This window comes from Polyodon spathula, chromosome 2 (genome assembly GCF_017654505.1).
Source record: "Polyodon spathula isolate WHYD16114869_AA chromosome 2, ASM1765450v1, whole genome shotgun sequence".
Classification (NCBI taxonomy): domain Eukaryota; kingdom Metazoa; phylum Chordata; class Actinopteri; order Acipenseriformes; family Polyodontidae; genus Polyodon; species Polyodon spathula.
The window spans coordinates 90,851,230-90,867,440 of record NC_054535.1 but is presented as its reverse complement, the minus strand read 5'-3'; the positions used below and the strand labels follow the sequence as shown (position 1 = coordinate 90,867,440).

The 16,211-nt window shown below is 37.4% G+C and overlaps 1 pseudogene; it reads left to right on the top strand.

The window, feature by feature from the left end:
• Positions 1–7,968: 7,968 nt before the first annotated feature.
• Positions 7,969–16,211, top strand: LOC121327165 (annotated as a pseudogene).

Sequence of the window (16,211 nt, the reverse complement as noted above, 5' to 3'; positions counted from 1 at the left end):
ATTTTACACACGCTGTTAAAATTTTATTCAAAGTAAAACAGGTTTAAGATGCACTGCATATCAACAGTACACTCAGTACTGCATCTCCAGCTCTGCCCCACCCCTTGTTCGCTGTATTTATCACGTACCTCTTCATAGTTGTGCATACTGATAAATCATCTCCTGATCACTCATTTTATCACCACACTCATCAATAATGCGATTATTTTATTACTATAACATCTCAGAAGGCTTGGCAAATGTCCGTGAGATTCTTTGAGCGTCAGATGTGGAAGCAGCCATCTTGTTTGTTTATGTCTGTGTTATGACTGGTGAAGGGACTGTGTATTGCTCAGATCTGCCCCTTTTTTTCGGCTCCTATCGGTCTCACTCGGCCATTGAAAGGTATTCTCTGCTTTTTCCGGAGAAAAAAAACACTAGAGACCTGTGCTTGATGTCTTTTTGATGATGTTGGATAGGGTCAGACATCGGACCAGAAAGGGAAAATCGTAATGTCGGACCTGGTCCGATGTAGGACCACATAGGGTTAAAGGTCAAAGTATTGCATGAATTTCCTAGAATGAGGAATATCAGGCAATGTGTGGGCCATTAACAATCATCAGCTGTAGAGGAATTGAATAAAAATTGATATTGAAGCTACAGAACTAATAAGTAAAGAATAGAAAGCACATTCAAAGGATCTGAAGATTTCGTTCCTTGCATATTAATGATATTGTGCACTATGGAATTTGTAGTTTAATGCAGTTAGGCGATGGTGGTCAATCAGTGTTGGCAGCAGTCAAAAATTGATAAATTCTAGTGTTATTTTTTATAAGTGCGACACATGCTTAAAACTACTTCGGTACATTTTATGCACTCTTTTATCGTGATGTTTTTGAAATACCTCTGCCTCATTTTTGTTGGTAGGAAGAATGAAATGAATGAATGAAAGTTCAGCTTATACTGATGCTCCTCTGTGGCTTAGCTTGGCACCAATACCTCAAGTTCTGGTGGTCCTTTTACCAGTTGCCCTTGAAAAAGTTACTCACCCTCCACTTAAACATAATCTCCCATGATAAGAATGGGTAAACTTGCTGCTTTATCATTTTACAAAATCATCCCCCTGTGCTAATGGTTTGTTACACTAGTATACAGTACTTTACAGAATTTCTGACAGTGATATTCCCACACACAGATATGGTAAAGACAAAACTACTAATGTAAGCTCCTTGTGCACAGTTGTGCTGAATTCTAGTTGTTGGAGTTTTTGTTAATGCTGGCTCATCACAATGTGGTGGTACTCTCTTCAGCTGACTTGCATCTCATTCAAGGGGCGTCTTAAACTCGGTCATAGCACGTCTTTCCCCTGACAAAGCTTTGCATACAGCTTCTATATACACCATTCTATATAACCAAGATATGTTAGTCACGGACTCGACCTTGCAAGAAGCAAACCCATGAGCCTATAAATTCAGGGATGATTCAGAGACATGCTTTAGAACTCTAATCTGTTTGTGTTCTGAGCTGCTGCTGATGTGATCACACAGACCCCAATGGCAAATAGCCCTTATTGGGTAACGGAGAAATCTGACGTGGCACCCTGATGTCAGCTGCTCTTTGCTGACTTAGGAACAAGGCCAAGCAGAGAAGAGCTGCTGTGTCAAGTCAGTCCTGGCCTTATCTGCCCCCTGGTGTTTATTCAGAAGAACTACATGGAAAAGAAGACCTAAACATTAATGGATGATGGGACAAAACATATATTTCAAAATAGTAAATCACAAGGTGGATTGGGATATTTCCCATTTCTTAATCCATGTAGGTTTACAAAGTAAAAGTACAAAGATGGGACAGCACAAGGGTATACGTAAAGAATGTACACAGGAATTGACCAGGATTGTAAGAGTAAATGAACAAAAAAAACCTTCACTTGTTAAATCACCAGGTGTTTAATATACATCCGTTGATCTTGTATTCAGCAGTGATTTGCATTTCTTCATAGCTCACCTTTCTGTTAAGCTATTTTCCCTTTTGAATCTGCTACGTCAATACCACCCAATTTAACTGTTCAGCAGTTGCTTGGTAAGATAGACACCCGCAGCTCTGAACAGGTTTTGTTTTATTTATTTTTAATGTGTGTTTTAATGTGATTCGTTCAAAGTGAATACTGTATTTAAATCCTGGTTTAAATAATAAACTGGGCAGTTTGACCTCTGCAGGCATTTTATTTACAGGGGTGTGTTGAATTGCAGTTGGTTGTGAACGCTAGGAATCAAAAGGTTAAAGGTGTAATAACCAAAGTCAAAATAAACATTCAAAAAAAAAAAAAACATTACTTACCTCGCACAGCATTCTCACAAGCCCTTTTTTTGACAGTTCTTTATTTTCAGAGACTTTATTTTTAATGTGTTTTTCAGGTGAAACTTGCTTTCCTTTCCTCGTTCACTTCCTGTGTTACAGGTAATAGCACCCCACCTGACCCCAGAAGTGTCCTTTGGGCATGAAAGTGTAAGCCTTAGAAAAGAAGGAGGAGGGGGGAAGTCACATTACCGGTACGGGACATGATGAGAATGGTTGGACATCTGTTGCTTTAAATTCAGTCTCATTATCCTGAACTATCCAAACTGTAATTACTGTAGTTATTTGTTTGATCCCTGCCCTCCCATGATTTAAAATGTATATTTCTAACACAGGGTGCTGCTGTACAAGAGCTTTTAAGCCAATTGAAGGGGAATAGTAATCCAGTGAGTCCAGATGTTTTAAAGGATTAACCCTGTACAGAGAGCTTCTTAAATAAAAAAAAAAAACAAATAATTTGAGATCTGAAATACTTGTAAATGTACAGTAAATATATGCTGTGCATACACACTATACACACTTACAAACATGTACATGAAGTAAAAAAAAAAAGTATTCTGTAATAGTTGTTTTGTGTTATTTCTGTTTATTGTAACGAAATTGAATTTTTTAATACCACTGACTGATGTTGAACCACCACAAGCTGAGATGGGAGATCTCTTAACTCCTCCTCATCAGTTCAAATCAGCTGTTAAACGGGACCCTTGATTACACACACTGTTTAGTGGAATATGCTATATACAGATGTAGGATGACAGGGATAATGGAGGTTTAAGTATGTTTCACGTATACAGTATCCAGAGAACAATTATCCAATTGTGATGCAACTTGGTAAGGGTAATGTGGTTTATTTCTTAAAAACAAAACAAAAAAAAAACCCTCAATCAGGATTTTTCTGATATAAATACTCAACCTCTCATATTTGAATCAATATAGGATGCTTTAAGGAACACACAAATCTGCTGATCTGTAGTGTTTACTGTCTGTTTGTGCAGAGTGCAGCAACACATTTTTCCCACAAGGGGGAAGACTTGCACCTTCTGTTTCAGATGCATCTTTAAGGCAAGTAGTAAAAATTGAGAGAATGAAAAATGCGTTATATATGTCTAATATTCCAAATAAAATATGCATTTTTTGAAATTCTTAACCAAATTTTTAGTCGACAAAAAAATGCAATAAAATGTGTTAAGGGGACTTAATCTGAAATTTAGGAATTATTGTAAATGTATTTGAAGTGTATTTTGTCATGCTCCATCCACTTTGGTTTTGTTCCATGCATCGCTTGTGAGAGGTATCAGATTTACACACAGCGTCCCAATGGTGCGACCCATTCCTGACACATACACTGAACTTGTCAGCTATTAACACAGGTATAAAGAATGAAGTACATTAGTTTGGTAATTTGCATATGTCTTGTGACCTAATTTACACATTGGCTATTAATCCTGGCTGTAGATGGTTGGAATTAATGTCTTGTCATTCTGTATGTTGTGCATACTGCAGAAAATGGCACTAACTAATGTGTCATTAAAAGTTCCAAAACTAGAATACACATTTGTTGTTCACCCAGTTGATTTTAAAAACATACAAAGCACTGGTCTGCTGACCGATTATATTTATTAATAACAATCATTTGACTCATTTTTACTTCTACTGTCTTTTCTTGAATCAAAGTTCTGTAACTGGCTTTACTGGCTGAAGCCATCAGCCATTTTACCAGTTCAGGTCCCTTTCAAGGAAACAGTGGACTGTAATGTATCTTTCCTATAGTTTCAGTACAGCAAGATGGCACAGCAGTAAAGAAATGTAGCATTAAACACTAATGATTTCACAGACCAAGCTCAGCACTAACCTTGGACTACCTAATGTTACCTTAGTTAAGGTAGTCCAACATTAGTTCTAACAGCCGTCAAGCATAAACTCTGAGGTAAAAATAAAAGAAACCATGCCAGGTAGACAAACAACACTGGCAGCCAATAGATGTGTGTTCATGATGTATAGGGAGATGGGATGAACCTATATCCTACCTGAATAAAACAGCTTGATTTTATAGGGCTTTTTACAGTAGCAAGGCACCCCGTGGATTGTATCACTTATTTGTTGTGGTAATCTAGCTTTAACCACGGTTGGATGATGTGTGCAAAAATCATGCTGTTTTATTGGATTATAAATCAAATGGGCCCTCAATTTCTTACAGATTTACTGATGTGGAGTTCTGATTGGTGAGGGGATTTCTCTGTCCAGCAAAGATATGATAAGGGACTCTCCAACATGGAGGAGAGTGACGTTCTATAGTGTAGTAGAGGCGTTTCATAGTGGATTATAAATGAAATGTGCAGAGTGATAAAATAAGCATTAAAAATGGTACTGGAGCTACTGTAATAAATTAAAACAATCTTTAATATCTTAGGAAGTAAACCTTAAAGTCTTCAATTCTATTATGTATTCTGTAATTGACCTCCATCAATATTCTTGGTAGTGTGTTATTGCTTTTCAGTAAATTGAAAACCTGAATGCATACCCAGTATAGCACACATCAGAGATACTGACACATAAAGCAATAAACTGTGTCAGTATAAATGTAGATCTTCAACTGCAGGTTTAAATGTGCAGAAATAACAAATTCCATTACACACAAGAGAAATGCATGCCTTGATGATATTGACCCAAATGACAAAAATACATGAAGTGGAATTTCACAGCTTTTTTTATTTTATTTTTATGACAGGTCTTGACTGGAATATAAACAGGCAGTTTCCCATGCATGAAATCACTCTGCTGCACAAGCTATGAGTAGGGAATGTAATCTACCAAACATAACATATCAGCTTTCCACAAAAAGTATTATTATTATTATTATTATTATTACTATTATTATTATTATTATTAGTGGTAGTAGTAATAATAATAATTCCATTCATGCTTAAGGGCCTCACTGTGGTGATGGATGTAAAATGGACCAGAAAGAACTCTCCAAGATGCTATGACATATTAGGGGGCCATGTTCCAAATGAGGTGCAAACATCTACTTCAGGGTCAATAGTGCATATCAAGTTACCTGCCACTACGCAGAGATCCCATGAACCTTCGGAGTCACTAAATGGGCAACAGTAATGACAAGCTTAGCAATAACAAGCATATTTACACCAGATTTACAGTGCGCCTTTAACTTTATAAATGAAGTCACATACAAAATTAATTCCATTTTAAAGTGTAGTTGTTATCTTGCCTAGATCTACTAATACAGACAAAACACACAGGGAGTTACTGCTGTACCCTTTTCAGCAGCACCCCGTGTCTCAGCACCTTCTCACCAAACCGTAGGGTCTTGCCACGTGGTCTACCTGAGTTTGTCATGTGACATGAGTCAGCCGCTTCCTTTCGGAGCAGACACTGTGTTTGAGTGTTTCGTGGATGCTATGGGAATTCTATTTGGTTTTCAAGAAACTGCACAGTACGCGTTGCGACAGTAAGAATATGCATCTCTATTTATTCGTTTCGGCCCCCTCCCTCAGCTGACGTGTATCAATCACATTTCATGCACAAGTTGACGTATTGTGGAGGGTTTTCATTTCTTTAGCTCATTGTGTACTGAATTGTTTTCTGTTAGTATGCCGTTCCAGACATTATCGTCTCTCAGTCATACTGTAGTACAGTCAGAAGACATTCAGTGCTAAAAATCCCAGAATACGTTTTAGCATGCCGCTTATATAAAACACATTTACCTACCTCGGTTTATCATGTTTTTTTTCTAGTTCCATACCTCTCACGGTGCTTTGTTACGGTTGACTGTGATTTACTGTTACTGTGTTTTACTGTATGGTACACTGCAGCGCAGTCAACCTCTATAAAGGAACTAAGCTAAAGAACCAGAAATAGTCCATTATTATTCATGGTGTATTTTTTTTCTGTGACTAAAAATCACATTTTAGTTAAAGGGCATTAATCATACAAGCACATCGGAGGAGTGTTATAAATACGTACGCTATCCCTAGTGTTGCAGCAAAGGAAAAACAGCGTTGCATAAATTCAGGTGCAGAATGCAGTGCACTACGGTGGTGGACACTGACAGGTATGTTAATTAGAACATAAGAACATAAGAAAGTTTACAAACGAGAGGAGGCCATTCGGCCCATCTTGCTCGTTTGGTTGTTAGTAGCTTATTGATCCCAAAATCTCATCAAGCAGCTTCTTGAAGGATCCCAGGGTGTCAGCTTCAACAACATTACTGGGGAGTTGATTCCAGACCCTCACAATTCTCTGTGTAAAAAAGTGTCTCCTATTTTCTGTTCTGAATGCCCCTTTTTCTAAACTCCATTTGTGACCCCTGGTCCTTGTTTCTTTTTTCAGGCTGAAAAAGTCCCTTGCGTCGACACTGTCAATACCTTTTAGAATTTTGAATGCTTGAATTAGGTCGCCACGTAGTCTTCTTTGTTCAAGACTGAACAGATTCAATTCTTTTAGCCTGTCTGCATATGACATGCCTTTTAAGCCCGGAATAATTCTGGTCGCTCTTCTTTGCACTCTTTCTAGAGCAGCAATATCTTTTTTATAGCGAGGTGACCAGAACTGCACACAATATTCAAGATGAGGTCTTACAAGTGCATTGTACAGTTTTAACATTACTTCCCTTGATTTAAATTCAACACTTTTCACAATGTATCCGAGTATCTTGTTAGCCTTTTTTATAGCTTCCCCACATTGCCTAGATGAAGACATTTCTGAGTCAACAAAAACTCCTAGGTCTTTTTCATAGATTCCTTCTCCAATTTCAATATCTCCCATATGATATTTATAATGTACATTTTTATTTCCTGCGTGCAGTACCTTACACTTTTCTCTATTAAATGTCATTTGCCATGTATCTGCCCAGTTCTGAATCTTGTCTAGATCATTTTGAATGACCTTTGCTGCTGCAACAGTGTTTGCCACTCCTCCTACTTTTGTGTCGTCTGCAAATTTAACAAGTTTGCTTACTATACCAGAATCTAAATCATTAATGTAGATTAGGAATAGCAGAGGACCTAATACTGATCCTTGTGGTACACCGCTGGTTACCACACTCCATTCTGAGGTTTTTCCTCTAATCAGTACTTTCTGTTTTCTACATGTTAACCACTCCCTAATCCATGTACATGTGTTTCCTTGAATCCCAACTGCGTTCAGTTTGAGAATTAATCTTTTGTGCGGGACTTTGTCAAAAGCTTTCTGGAAATCTAAATAAACCATGTCATATGCTTTGCAATTATCCATTATCGATAATTAGTTAGTACCTGAGTCTGTGCAATACAGCTGAATTACACATTAGTGGTTGTTTATTAAAACTAAAGGTTTGCTGCTCATTTGCAATGTAAAACTGACTATATAGGCCTGTTCTGTTTGTGGAGTGTGACCACGTAGAAACAAGTGAACGTCACTAAGTAGCCCTTTCCTCGTGAGTTTAACAGGAAGCTAATCCATATCCGTAAAGCAGCTGCTTTACACACTTTATTTATTTATTGTATTTTAAATGCATAGCGCACATTACAGTTGATTTGTACAATTTATTAGTAATGTATTTAATATACAGTGCTTTTGATATATTTAAATATTCATGATTTACAGTATTTAATTTTTGTAAGTTCAACAATGAATCCTGTGAGTTTTGTAAAGGTTTTTATTATAAAGATTAATGCAATTACTCTTGTTATTCATAAAACATTTTCAGTGTGTTTCTAAAGAAGCCAAAGCAATTAATTGTTATTAATGTCCGGCTGAAAATATTACTCCCATTGCAAATGCATTTGAGACATACTGTTTTTTACTGTGGGTTTAATACCTTTACACAATGGTTAATAAAAAAACACATAACACAAAAGCTGGCACTGTATGCTATGGGGGCCCTAATCCCAGCCCTATACAAATACATCTTGTCACATTATTTCCAACAGGATGCATGTCATCGAAAGTATAAGTAAAGATGAACAAGAGCACCCAGTACCATCAGCTGTTTAATCATAACAAAGAAACTGAGGAAGACTAATGCCTAGGATTAACAAGTCCGTTATTTTGGCCCTTCTGACTGTGACCAGTTCAATATTCCTCTTATTCCAGCTGTATTATTATAAGCAGTATTTGTCAAAGGTATGCAGTTTTTATCCTTGTTTTAAAATTTATTGTATGTTTTTTTTTTTTTAATTGATGAATTGTGTGATGTTGAATAATACCCTGTTTTTGTTGTTTTAACTGTACTTTGTATTTACTGTAATCAGTATGGTTTTGTCAGTCAGACCCTTCAAATAACACACAATGTCTCATTTTTAGGATGGAGTGCGTAATTTTAATAGCCTGTCTGCAAATGATGCACAGTGGGTAAGTATCACACACATGTTGTTTTTCAGGGTTGATGTTACTTCTAGTAGAAATTAATTAGAGAATGGCTTGAATCTAGTGGGGAATTTTAAACAGACATATTAAAATAACATTTTGGGTATATTCATATAATACACTGAACCATGCCACATGAACTGTAAGGAGAGAAGGCATATACAGTTATAACTGCATTTACATCATTAATAACGAGTTAAGGGAGTAAAGTTACTCATTATAATGAAATGTACCCTCAACCACTTGTATTAAACCATCAGTTTGATTTCGGTCCTCCCTTTATAGCAGGCGGTTAAAAAGTACCTCGACTTGGTGGGCAGACACAACTTGCCAGTGTACCTCATCGACCCTGTGATCCTGGGCTTACTAACTCCAGATACACAGCAACTGAAGGAGAGTGACACTAAAGGGCCAAGCTGCAAGTATTTCTGTGCCCTGAGAGAGTTTGCTACATTTGCATTGTAAGCCAAACTGTGGAGCTATGATGTAAGTAATACACATTTCTTGTCTTGTGTGCATGTATAAAAGGGGAGAGCATGCTGAGTTCAGTAGTTCTAGATTTATCAGCACAACTTATTATTTATGTTATTAGAAGGCAGTTCTATAAAACATTCATAATACACATTTTGCTCTTAAAGTGAAAGAGAAGTTATAATCACCAACAGAACTAAAGTGGATCCCTCTTGTTTTGGTGATCAGGCTGCACTGGCCAGGTCTGCTGCGGAGAGGGGTTTGAGTTTCTGGAGCTGCGTGGGAAGGACCTGCGTCTGGCTGGCATGGATGACCTGTCTGGGACCGAGATCCCACTGCACTTTATCTTCAGGCTGCAGTCTCACGCTGTCCACCTGGTAGTATTCTATGAGAGGAGCGGCAACTACCTCTGGCATGGACCCCTGCGGCTCAAGCCGAACATGGACAGGAAATTTGGGCCCTTCCGAAAACTGGATTTTGGACACCAAGCCGGGGCGTATGACAGGTAGACAGATATGTACTACTTTATATATTTAAAAAAAAAAAAAAAAAAGTATTTTTTTCTCTCTCTCTCTCTCTCTATATATATATATATATATATATATATATATATATATATATTATATATATATATATATATATATATATATATATATATATATATGTACATATATGTATATATGTATGTATATATTGTGTGATATAACATAATAAGACTTGTAAATTCTCATAAGTTATAGTGTTCTGGATAATTCATTTTGCAGACTTAAACTTTATCAAACAAAAATAGTTTGTCAGCAGGTATAGCGTCTTCGTGTTGTGTAAAACCTTTCGAAAGCTGAGTCAGATGATGAACCCATGTCACGAGACACTCTGTGACGTGCGCAGAGGTAAAACAATGTTGTTACAACAAAAACAAATATATATATATATATATATATATATATATATATATATATATATATATTATACACACACACACACACAATACATACATATAACATGTGTGTGTGTGTGTGTGTGTGTGTGTGTGTGTGTGTGTGTGTGTGTGTGTATATATATACACACACACACATATATATATATCTTTCCTAATGTTTCAGACCAGAACTGCTGCTGACTTCCATTGATGGTCTGGAGATGCGCATTCCAAGGAACGTCTCGCGATTTCTGGGTGAAGTGGCCAATTCCAGGTTTCTAGAATGCAGATACAAGGAGGCACAGGCTTTCTATCAGGTCTGCCTACTGTTGCTTGATTTGGAATGGTGTATAATTATATAAAACCACAAAATACATTCATAGAGACACACTTGTCAAAATGCTTGTCTGTGTTGACGTTTTTGTGTGTAACTGAAGAGCTTATGACTGAGTGTTTAAAGGTAGATCTAGTAACGATGATGTATTTAAAAAAAAAAATCAAAAAAATCAAATACATCATTTGACCACCAGGTGGCTGGCATATGTTCTATGCAAAAATCACATTCCGCAAAACAGCCATTACAATTGCATTAGAATGAAAAATACACATTTTTAAAGCAGGGAGAAGTGAAGAAATGTCTTTTGAGCAACAGAAAATTGTCATACCCTGATAAGATTGTGCATTCTTTATACGTTGAAATGTTTAGCTTTTGTGCAACAATGAAGATTTTAAACAGAACTTCTCAAGCGCATAATCAGCTATCCACCTCCTTACTTGTACAGTAGTGTTGTTGCACTGAATTCTTTTGAACTAAAAAAATCATGTTGCACAAATGGCAGTGCTACAGCTTTGTATTAAAATATATCCCATTGTGGACATGCAATTATGTGTTAAATACAAATTTATTTTCTAATCACCTTGTATATGAAATAACTATACAAATGTAGTTTAAAATAATGAGTTAATTTTGCCTAATGTTAACTGTAGGGGATGTGTTAACTGTTTTGATTGAAGACCTAATAATTCATTTTTTTTAAGGGTGAATGCATTTTATGCTTGGATAAATGTGTTTGGATAAATTCCCACTACAGCTGTACCCTGATGATACCTCCCAGGAGGCAGTGCAGTTCAGGAAGAATGCCAAGACCTTGCTTCATCTGGCGGCCAGGACCCTGAGCAGTCTGGGAATGAGGTTCTGGCTGAGTAGCGGGACCTGTCTGGGTAAGGGCCTGAGCTGGAACTAAAGAGTTAGAATCTCGGTGGTTGATTTGATCAGCCTTTACCCTGCCGGGATAAAGCCTCTACCGGATTGTGTTGTGCAGCTTACTGGGTTGCATGGATTTAGTATTAGGGATAAACCCAGGATAACCATGGAGAGGTGGTTCATGCAATTTACAGGGATTTCCCCTATTTTACCATGCATGTTATCTGTCTGTCTCTCTGTCTGTCTTTCTATCTATCTGTCTATCTATCTATCTATCTATCTATCTATTGTAGGCTGGTTCAGGCAGTGCAGTGTCTTTCCACACAGTAAAGATGTCGACCTAGGAATATGGATAAAGGACTACAGGTCTGACATTATCCCAGCATTCCAGAGGGCAGGCCTTCCACTAAAGCACAAATTTGGAAAGGTATACAATATAAAGGATGTGTGTAATGCAAAAAAAAATGGTATTTACCGACTGTGAGGTATCCTGTTTTTAAACTTACTACAGCATTGTTAAAATAAAAGGAGGCAATTTCCTTAATGTTTTGAGGGGTTCATTTTTTAAGTTGTAGCCAAACATATGTTTTTTTTTAAAAAGCATTCATTTTAGTTGTTGAGGATGAAAGTTTGTTATAAATAAAAAATATGAAGCTTTTAAAGCTGCATGGTTCCAGAGTTGGTTGATTTTGCACTCAGATATAACGTGTTGGTGGCACTTCATTCATCTGTAGTTTTACCTTTTGTGCAATCGGCTGGTTACAGTTTTCTCTATTGGGACAGAAGCTCCCAATCCCCTTTAACCAATTTGAGAGCCAAGTAACAGTAGAGGTTATACATGCCATTGGTTGGGTCTGTTATAGCTCTGGTAGCAAAGCATACTTAAAAAAAAAAAAAAACGCCTTTTATTTAAAATTGGGTTTTTCTTATACTGATAACATTTGATAACAAGAAGTATCAATAGGTCTGATATTTTCATACAATGGAGACATCTTTTTGAATATTTAAAAACACCTTTCAAAGCATATTTATTTTAGATGATCAAAGTCTTAAGCACCAGATGTATTAATGTGAAGCTTCCACTCTGTGTGTTGAGGATTTCCCAAGTGCTTCTCTTATATTGTAGGAGGAAGACAGCCTGGAGCTCTCCTTCCAGGCTCAAGAAGTGAAACTCGATATCTTCTTCTTCTATGAGGAGGAGGATCATGTGTGAAATGGAGGGACCCAGGCCAAGAGTGGAAAGAAAAAAGTAGGTTGTGAGCTGCAGTTACTGTATATTCCAAAGATCCTGAGCGACTATGCAATTCATCAAAACTTCTGCGGATCTACACTGCCTATAGAAAGCCTACATCCCCTTGAACTTTTTTCACATTTTGTTGTGTCAGTGCCTCAGAGTTTCATGCATTTTTAATTTTTTCCACTTATCTACACACCATACTCCACACTGTTAAGGGGAAAAAAGTTTTTATTGAGAACAAAAGTATATATTAAAAATACAAAACTAAAAGATCATAATTGGATAAGTATCCACCCCCCTGAGTAAATACATGGTGGAAGCCCCTTTGGTAGCAATTACAACTGTGAGTCTGTTGGGATAGGTCTCTACCAACTTTGCACACCTAGATTTGGCAATATTTGACCATTCTTCTTTACAAAACTGTTCAAACTCTATCAAGTTCCTTGGGGAGTGTGGATGGATAGCAATCTTCAATTCATGCCACAAATTTTCAATTGGATTTAGGTCTGGGCTCTGACTGGGCCACACAAGGACATTTACCTTTTCGTTCCTTAGCCACTCCAGTGTAGCTTTGGCTATGCTGTGTACTTTTGGTCGTTGTCATGCTGAAAGGTGAACTTCCATCCCAGTTTCAGCTTTCTTCCAGAGGGCAGAAGGTTTTCCTCAAGGACTTCTCTGTACTTTGCTCCATTAATTTTCCCTTCTGTCCTGACCAGTGCCCCAGTCACTGCCAATGAGAAAAATCCCAATCTCATGAGGCTGCCACCACCGTGCTTCACAATAGGGATTGTGTTGGGTTTGCGCTAAACATAACACTTTGCATTTACGCCAAAAAGTTCAATTTTAGTTTTGTCAGACCACAAAACTTTTGCCACATGGCTACAGAATCTCTTGAGTGTTTTTTTGCATACTTCAAACGGGATTCAAGGTGGGCTTTCTTGAGTAATGGCTTCCTTCTTGCCACCCTACCATACAGGCCAGATTTGTGGAGTGCTTGGGGTATTGTTGTCACATGCACTCTCTGACCAGCTTTGGCCATAAAAGCCTGTAACTCTTGCAAAGTTGTCATTGGCCTCTTGGTAGCCTCTCTGATTAGCCTCCTTCTTGCTCGGTCATCCAGTTTGGAGGGACGGTCTGATCTAGGCAGGGTCTTGGTGGTGCCATACACCTTCCACTTCTATTAATCGTCTTGACTGTGCTCCAAGGGATATTCAAGGCCTTTGATAGTTTTTTATACCCATACCCTGATCTCTGCCTTTCAACAACTTTGTCCTGGAATTCTTTTGAAAGCGCCTTGGTGCTCATGGTTGAGTCTTTGCTTTGCAATGCACTACCCAGCAGAGAGAACCTACAGGAACTGCCGAAATTATCCTGAAATCACGTGAATCACTACGATTTAACACAGGTGGAGGCCACTTAACTTGGTGCGTGATTTTGAAGGCGATTGGTTACACCTGAGCTAATTTAGGATTGCTATTACAAGGGGGGTGGATACTTATCAAACCAAGCTATTTCAGTTTTTATTTTTAATTAATTTTCTACAAATTACTAGAACATTTTTTTCACTTTGAAGTCGTTTGGTAGGATGTGTAGATAAATGACAAAAAAAGCTATTTTAATGCATTTTAATTCCAGGCTATAAGGCAACAAAAGGTGACAATTTTGAAAGGGGGTGTAGACTATCTATAAGCACTGCAAGTAGCAGCAAAAAGATTTGGCTTTTATATTGCAATAATCTAAACAAGCTCCACTGTCTTTAGATGAACTGAGAAACTACAAGAAGATATTTACAAAACAATTCTGAAAGGAGCAAGTTAAAAATTATCAATTTAAGATTACCTACAATAAAAAAAAAAAAAAAAAAAAAAAAAAAATGCAATTTTTGAGTTGTTTTATTTTTAGTTGTATAACATCAGCAGTCGCTGAACTGAACTGCATTTGATACTAACCAGTTGACCTGTTGTGCAGGTACATGTTCCTAAAGTTTACCCTGTGCTGGATTGAGTTGGTGGAGCTCAAGGTCCAGGTTCCCTGTGAGACAATGGATTACACTGAAGCGAATTACGGTAAGAGCTGGAACGTTCTGGTTAAGACATGGGACTGGAAGAGTTCTCCAACCAACGTCCAGGAGAACGGGGTCTGGCCTGTGGGAGAATGGGACAAGGTCATTCAAGTCTACTGAGTCGGGATGGATGAACAAAGAGCAGTTTAGACAGCTTCACATGGAGTTTCCTCAAATAGAGCTTCAGGTTCAATTCCTTGAGAAATCAGAGAGAGGTTGCAGCACAGCTGTGTCCATTTTGTGCATATGTTGCGTAATATGGCCATTGAATCATCAGTCCTTATTGGTGGTTAATACCACTTTCTGAATAAAATTGTAGCTAAGGCTTCTTAGCTGCATGAGCCACCCTAGAATAGGTGTGCCAATCTGTTTAGCCATTTACAATGACCCTGTACATGAGGAATGTGTTTTTTTCACTTGGTATCCTGAATACATATACTCACTTTGGGATTGTTGTTTCTATTTAATTTATGACTGTGAAAAGACCACTGCCTTCTACCCTTGAAGTACCCCCTCAATTTGAATAGAAACAATATATACAATTATTCCACTAGGGAAGTAAATCAACTTTTAAACTCCTTTTCTCTGTTATTTTTCAATGACTAAGTCGTCTTTGTTTTACAGAATTGTTATGTCTTATTTAATTGGGCTTTTGCATTTTAAATACTGTGTATGCAGTAGTCTTATATTATGAATTAAGTAATACATTTTTAATTGTGCTAATTTTTATTTTTTGTAAAACTGTACTTTATGAATAATGGGAAAACATTATGAACGTTATTTCAAACTCTCTTGGAGTTTAATGTTTGAGATCACTATCCTCTTAAATTGCTTACCACGACCCCCCTGGAAAAGAGGCCACGGTCTCAATTGGTTAACTTCCTGCATAAATAATAAATACATAAATAATGAATCAGTGATGTGCATATTATATTTATATATATATTTACTGATTTTATGTTCATTCAATAAAAAAAAAAAGAAAATAGTATTACAGTTTGTATTTCACTTGCTGCCCATTTTTTACAGCCCACAATTAATTGCTACTTGCAGGATTGAGCAGCATCTTTAAAATCTGTTTGGGAACTGTGCGTTTGCTCAAAGCACATTTCGCAATTTGAGTGTTCGCTTTGCTCAAAGACTGAAGAAGCGGTCTCTTTTACGTTTTGCTCTTTGCTTGTTTGATATTTTCCATTTCACAATTTGATCAAAATAATTTGCTCAAAGACCAAAATAACCTTTCGTTTCATTGTTTGATCATTTCGCTCAAATCGAGAAGTGTTTGTTTCACGAGGCGAGAGCCAGGGCTGGAGTGAAAGGTTGTTACTTGGAGAGGTAGTTTCAGGAGTGGCCTCAGGATAGGATAGGAAAGGAAAGAGGTTCCCTATTGGCAGGAGCCTTTTTGCTCAGATGAGAGAGAGCGTCCTCGAAGGCTGGCTGTTCAGCGCCTCGGGAGCCAGAAAACACACAAAATAGACTGACTCGGTGGAGCCCACGACAGGCTCTGAAATAGTGTTTGTGTGCTTTCAAGTATTTTTTTTGTTTGTTTGTTTTGTTTTAAAATGATGTAAAATGTGATTTTGTTTAAAATCCTACTTGTATAAAGCAGATATGAATG